The sequence below is a fragment of the Amblyomma americanum genome, chromosome 1 (assembly GCF_052857255.1).
Source record: "Amblyomma americanum isolate KBUSLIRL-KWMA chromosome 1, ASM5285725v1, whole genome shotgun sequence".
Classification (NCBI taxonomy): domain Eukaryota; kingdom Metazoa; phylum Arthropoda; class Arachnida; order Ixodida; family Ixodidae; genus Amblyomma; species Amblyomma americanum.
Window position 1 is genome coordinate 94386392 of NC_135497.1, and position 6309 is coordinate 94392700.

A 6309-nucleotide genomic window follows, 5' to 3' on the forward strand; every position below is an offset into this window, starting at 1 on the left:
CTCTGGCCAACTGTATGATGTTAACATTGATAAGTTATAGCAGCAAAGTTTGTGTTCCACTACCAGTATTCCAAAGAGTACTAAAAAAACGACATGTAAAACATGTACAGGCAGATAGAGAAATTCAGCCGTGAAGGAAAGACGAAGTGGTTTTTAAAAACTTATGAGCTCAAAACCATCGAAGCGTGGTTTATTTTAAGCCAAATATCTAAAAGCACTCTAAACAAATGTCAGCAGACAGAGTGCCTTCTTTAGATTGTCCATACGGAACACCCAGAAGGCTGCAAACAGCAGAATCCCCACAGAAGCGATGAGGTTTTCACTACAGGGTGATGGCCAATGAACAGGAAAACTGCGCCTTGATAGGTGAGGAGGCATGTTGTAAGTGCTTGGTCCTGCAAAATTAAAAACGAAATATCACTGACATTTCTAACACTTGTAGAAATGAAAAAAATACTGTCGCATTTCAGTATAATGCACATTATGACTACACTATCCTAGGGATGAGTTCTTGAGGGGGTGGTCTCCCCTCCTCAAAGTGAGAAATTTTACAAAGAAAAACATGCTCAACCCAATTTTTTCAAGAATAAAGTCAAAGAAATGCGAGGTTCAAACATGCCAATGACTGATTTTTAAAGATAATGGTAACCAGGCTAATGTACTTGGAGCTATCAACACTGTCTGGCTTCAACTTCATTGCCCACCACTATGTGCAGGAGACCTCGGTGACAAGTTTTGTATCAAAACTTTTTCATTCATGATTCGTTAGTATGGATGAATAACTTTGCGAGAATTTTGTTCGGAAACCAAAGTGTCCATATTACAGAGGTGCAACTGTACATATGATTTGTCCATTAGAGCCATCATCACATTTAGTGGGCCATCACAACTATGCAAAAGTTAAACAAAATGCTGCAATGGCCTCCCTGCCAAAGATTTGAAAACCATATTCTAGCTATAAGACAACTGAGCTGCTCAATCTCATTTAATTGCAACCATTGCAGCAACAGCCTAACTGTAATCGAACTAGAGGCTAAAGAAACAATGGTGAGCCACTGCTCATAAGGGAGCGTGATACAAAGAGCGTATTCGAAAGGTACAGCTGCACACGAAATCTACCACTCTTGCTTTACCCGTGACATTTGATGCATATGGCGACTACATGAATTTTTGCTGAGCATCGAAGAAGCAAATGTTCTCCAGGGAATCACATTTTGAGTGCCTATAACAGCCCGGGATGCAACAATCAGTACTCCCCATGAATCATATTTGCGTGTGTATAATGAAGGCCTAAAAATACAAAAATGGTATGGTGTTGTTCAAGGTGTATATTGCCATTATACACAGCTGGTGAAGTAGCACTCCACAATGATTGGATGCCATCGAAGACTACAACACAAAACACTCTTTTCCAACTGAAAATAAAAAATAGCTGCACAGTATCTAGACCTCATTACCATTTGTCAATAAAATGAAAAAACCACAGTCGCAAAAGCAAATTTCGTGCAAGTCCGATGAAACCACAACCGTGTCAACATTAAATTATTGGTTAGTTGAAAAGAGTGGTAGTGAACACGCGTGAAAATGAGACAGTAGCAATGCAAATCCGAAAATAGCAGCGTGTCAGTACGCTGCATCTGGTTTAGTCATGAAAGTGCTCTATTTTCAGAACTGAGCATAGTTACAGCAGTTACACTGGCTCCTTGTTCCTACTACTGTCCTTTTTTAATTGCACAAGTAACTATGCCTGAATTTTAACGAAAATCCCTTGGAGGTCAGCAGCACCTTACTGTCACTGTTTGCATCCCACCTCTTTGCAAGATAACGAAACACCAGGGCTTTGTGCCAGCCCCATTCTAAAATAATCACAAATCCCAAGCTTTGCTAAGGCTCGTGACATCAATGACTAAATTTGAGTAAATTCTTTGCCTAAAAGGTAGTCATCAGATGCTCAGATAAATACTGAGCTGCTATTTTCGTACAAAAATTTCTGTTCCTGCCTATGTCCACCAATAATTTGCACAAAAAAACCTACAAGTGTTGCAGGGGGCATCTTTCCTTGCAACTTAACTCTGAACTGTTTGGTACTGCTTGTAGATTAAACTGATGCAACCTTGGAGTTCTTCATAGATTAGAACCTGTATAGAACAATGTCCAGTCAGGTTTGATACCAAAACCAATCATTACGAATAAAATGTATGTCGTTCGAATTACTGACTCCAATAATGATAGGAGAGCAAGGCAATGAAGTATGTGATGCTTTGAAATTAAAGCAGCTGTTATATTTTCACAAATAGTGACAGCACGTTTATACTGCATCCATCGAAGCTATGCCGCAGCGAACTGCAGAACATAAGGCAAGAACTGACAGCCGTTGCTTCCTCACTTTCACTCGTGTTCCAGCGACAGAGATTGCGCCATTGATTGAAAGCAACAGATAATCAGATTGGAATTCTAAATGTGGTGGCCGAATCTATGACGGCAGAATACAAGTATGCACTTCAGAAGCTTTGAGTACATTCATTTGCTGTGACGCGCACGATAGGCAAAATTATGTCTTTTGTGGGGAACCATGGCATTTTAGAAAAAGCAACCTGATTTTTTTATGTTAATAGCGATGCCGCATACCTCGTTCTGCGGACATGCATGAAATTAGGAGTGGCCAAAAATGCTGCACATATCCAAATTAAAATGACACAAATGCTTCGGAGGGCACTAAAATAACAATGCCGAAAACATACAGCCGCTTGCAAGGTGTACTTCAGTGCAGGCGCAAGCAGACGCAAGCAGACTTGTACTACAGAGCGCTCGTGCGGTGCTTTGCGGAATGAAGGCGAACTTCTAACGCAGGCAGTGGGATTGACTGAGAATGCAGATGCTCAAGCGCTGGCGCATAGTCATATAAAACAACCCATACACTGGCAGCGCGTCGTTAAGAAAACTTGTTTTGCTCCATTACGCAGCAGTGCTTCAGCGTTCCACACAAGCCTGCTCACGTCTTTATCGTACAAGATATTTAAGACCCAAAATCGCTTACCATGACGGCGAGACGGATGTGAGACGGCAGGGATTCAAAAATATCCTTCCGGGCAGCAGTGTCGAGGTAGAAATTTCTCTCCCGCTGGCCAAGGGAGCGGCAAAGCCAGCGCTTGTCTCAATTCGCTCACAGCGGCGCCATACCGATATTCGCAAAGAGCGAGGGGCAAGCTCAGCCGTCGTTTACGATATCCACTGCGGTGAACTCGGTTAAGCATCCATCTTTCTTTTCTCCGTCGCGCATCGAAAAGCAGCTGCGGCAAACGCACAGCCGCCGCTCACGATATCCGTTCCAAGATAGGCTCCAGACAACCCGCCGCGCAATCCGAGACGGCCCCGCTGGCGCTGCTAGGCCTAGCGCCTACGCCGCTCTTCTTCTTCTTGTGGCTACGTGGGGGGGAATGTGCTCGATTTCTGCTACCCATATCGCGGGGGCACAGCTTGGAGCGGGGGATGGGGAAAGGGGATGTGGGGAGGGGGACTTCGGTCACAGCGTCCGCACTCACTAGTCACGACTCCTCGGACTCTCTCGCCGTCTTCTGATCCTTTGCGCCGCCTGCTGTCGATTGCATCTCGACCGAAACCAAAACTTGCTGCTTCGTTCCGGAACTCTAAGCGAAACAGATAAAAGTACACTGGTCCACTAGGGCGTTCTTTTGAACAGCAGCAGGAATTCGACCTCGCTCCGTCTCAGTTGTCGTACGGTGTTTTTTTTTCTACACCGTTCGGAAGGTTCTGAATGGCGACAACCACTCCGTTAGAGACGGCTGATGAACGATTGCGGACCTTGTTAGCACACCGTCAGTTCTAGCTCGTGTTGCTTCGGTGTTTATGATATCATGTGCACCGTTTTACCGGTGTTCTCGTCTGGCGATGCGGTGTTTTAAAGCGGACAAACACGGATAAACCTGCCATCTCGTGTGATTCGTGTTAAGTGTGCAACACGGCACCGCCCGCGGTCGCGCCAAGGGACGAACTGCGCTGCAGCCTGGCGCAGCGGACGCCGCTTCGCAAGTAGCCTGCGCTATAATATCTCTTAATATCGCTTTCTGTTAGAAGTATAATCGCACCATAAACTAAAATTATGGTCAATTTCCGCGACACCTTCGGCTGCGGAGCTAGCGTACCGCAGCGGGCGACAGGCGAGCCGGACCGCAACGGCTGGCCAGCGGCAGCTTGCGAGGCGATTCTGGCGAGAAATTTTGCTCGTATCAAAGTTTCTGCTTTTACCAGCAACTCGGTGTTGATCAACGATCCTCAGAAATAATACATTTGCCATATTTTTCTTTCTCAGCGTTTACTGCTTACGTCAAAAACAATCTTAAACCGATTTTTATTACGGCGGCGGACGGGATCCAGGCTGGCCTGCCGGCGAGCAGGCTCGGTTTACTTCACGTTCGCACCAAAAAAGACATAACAGCCATGCTATCAGAAAGGGCGCCTGCTATATTCGAGCAACGACAGCATGCCTGTGCAACAGCCGCGCTTTCCGCAACGACGCCGCCTGCGGGAGCGCCAAGGCGACGAACTGCGCTGCTTCCCAGCTGCCGTACTCGTCGCCAAGCGTAGCTGGTTTCGCAGCGATGCCGCAGCTCAGGGAGCTTTGGAACAAGCCAGGGCCGTAATATAGGAACTTCTCTAGTCACCCCTTTACTGCCAACCTGTCGCATAATAAAATAAAGTTATGCTCGATTTCCTCGACGGCTTCAGCAGCGGATCTAGCAGACGTCAGGCGAGCCGCACGAAGCAGCAGCAGCAGCAGGCAGCCGCTATAGCACGAAACTTGCTTGTATCGCAGTTATCACTTCAACCAGCACCTTGGCATTGGCCAACGATCCTGAGTAATGACACCTTTTTGGACATTCATCTATCCCAGCGCTTGTTATGAACGTAAACAAACAGTACTATAGCGGAATCGTGCTCGTGTCTCGTGAATGTTTTTGCTCTGCGACCGATCTGCCGACGACACGGTCGGCAGACTGGTTTTGTCGACGTCGCGGGCGTCAAACATGTCACACTACGAAGACATCTGGTCGTCGGACGCATTGGTGTCATTGTCGGCCTAGTGTGACAGCTTGGTCTGCCACAGACAAGGTCTGCCGACCGGGTTGGCCGACCTTTGGTGTCTGTCGGTCGGCGTCGGCGGGGTGTCGGGCTAGTGTGACAGGGCCCTAAGGGGCAAGACGAAAGACACTTTCTCTGTCATGTATCAGCGTCGTAGCCTGGTGGCAAAATCTGAACTGATCTGAATCTGAATCTGATCCAGATATATTGGGATAATTTCGTGGAATAAACATATTCTACCCGCCAAAACCAAGCTTAATCTGTACTATGCGTTCTTTTATTCTTATGTATCGTATTGCTTCCTTGTATGGGGACAAACCACAGCATCTAACATCCAGAAGCTTCTAGTACTGCAAAAAAGAATACTTCGCGTAATTGCTAATGTACCGTATGATGCTCCGACACGTCCTATCTACCAGCAATACAGAATAATACCCGTAACAAGAATGTTCGATTACAGGTTTTCATTGTTCTATAAAAAAATAATAGCCGAAGACGACGCATTTTTTTCCGGCATTGTGACACTTACACCACATCGGACACCGTATGTGACACGACAGCGTATGATCTATTCATTACCACGATGCAGAACAAACTATGGTTTTTCCACACTAAAATACATTCTTCCGAAATACTTGAACACGCCATTTTACGACACGTTACACAGCATGTCTGTCTCGGCTATTCGAAATGCGTTTTCAAGCTAGGTGCCACAGTATGTGTACCCATGTATAGAACTCTATTGCATTGAACTGTAAATTTTGTGTAAAACCTTTATTCTGTTGTGCGGAAATACTACTTGTCCATGCTAATAAAAAAAAAGTTTCCTTTTATGCATGTATTTGAAAAAAAAGTTTCTTTTTATGCACGTATTCAAAAAAAAATATTTCCTTTTGAGCATGTATTTTACACGCCTTGTCTTTCCCTGTACCTTTGCGTTGTTACAAGTGTATGTAACCATCACAGTCGCTACCAAACTGCCTCTTTGTAGGGGTGGCGAGGCTTGTCAAGCGGTCGTAATGACTGCTTTTTTCTTGCCACCCTCAGTTTTGTAAACGAAGCTGAAATAAAGTGATTGATTGATTGGATTACTCGCAAGATGGCGGCAGTAGAACCGACAACTTGTTCATGTGGTTTTTCAGCACGGCCGACCCTGAAGTGCAAGAACACCAATCGTCATTGCTGTTGACGCCATTTACTAGAACGGCC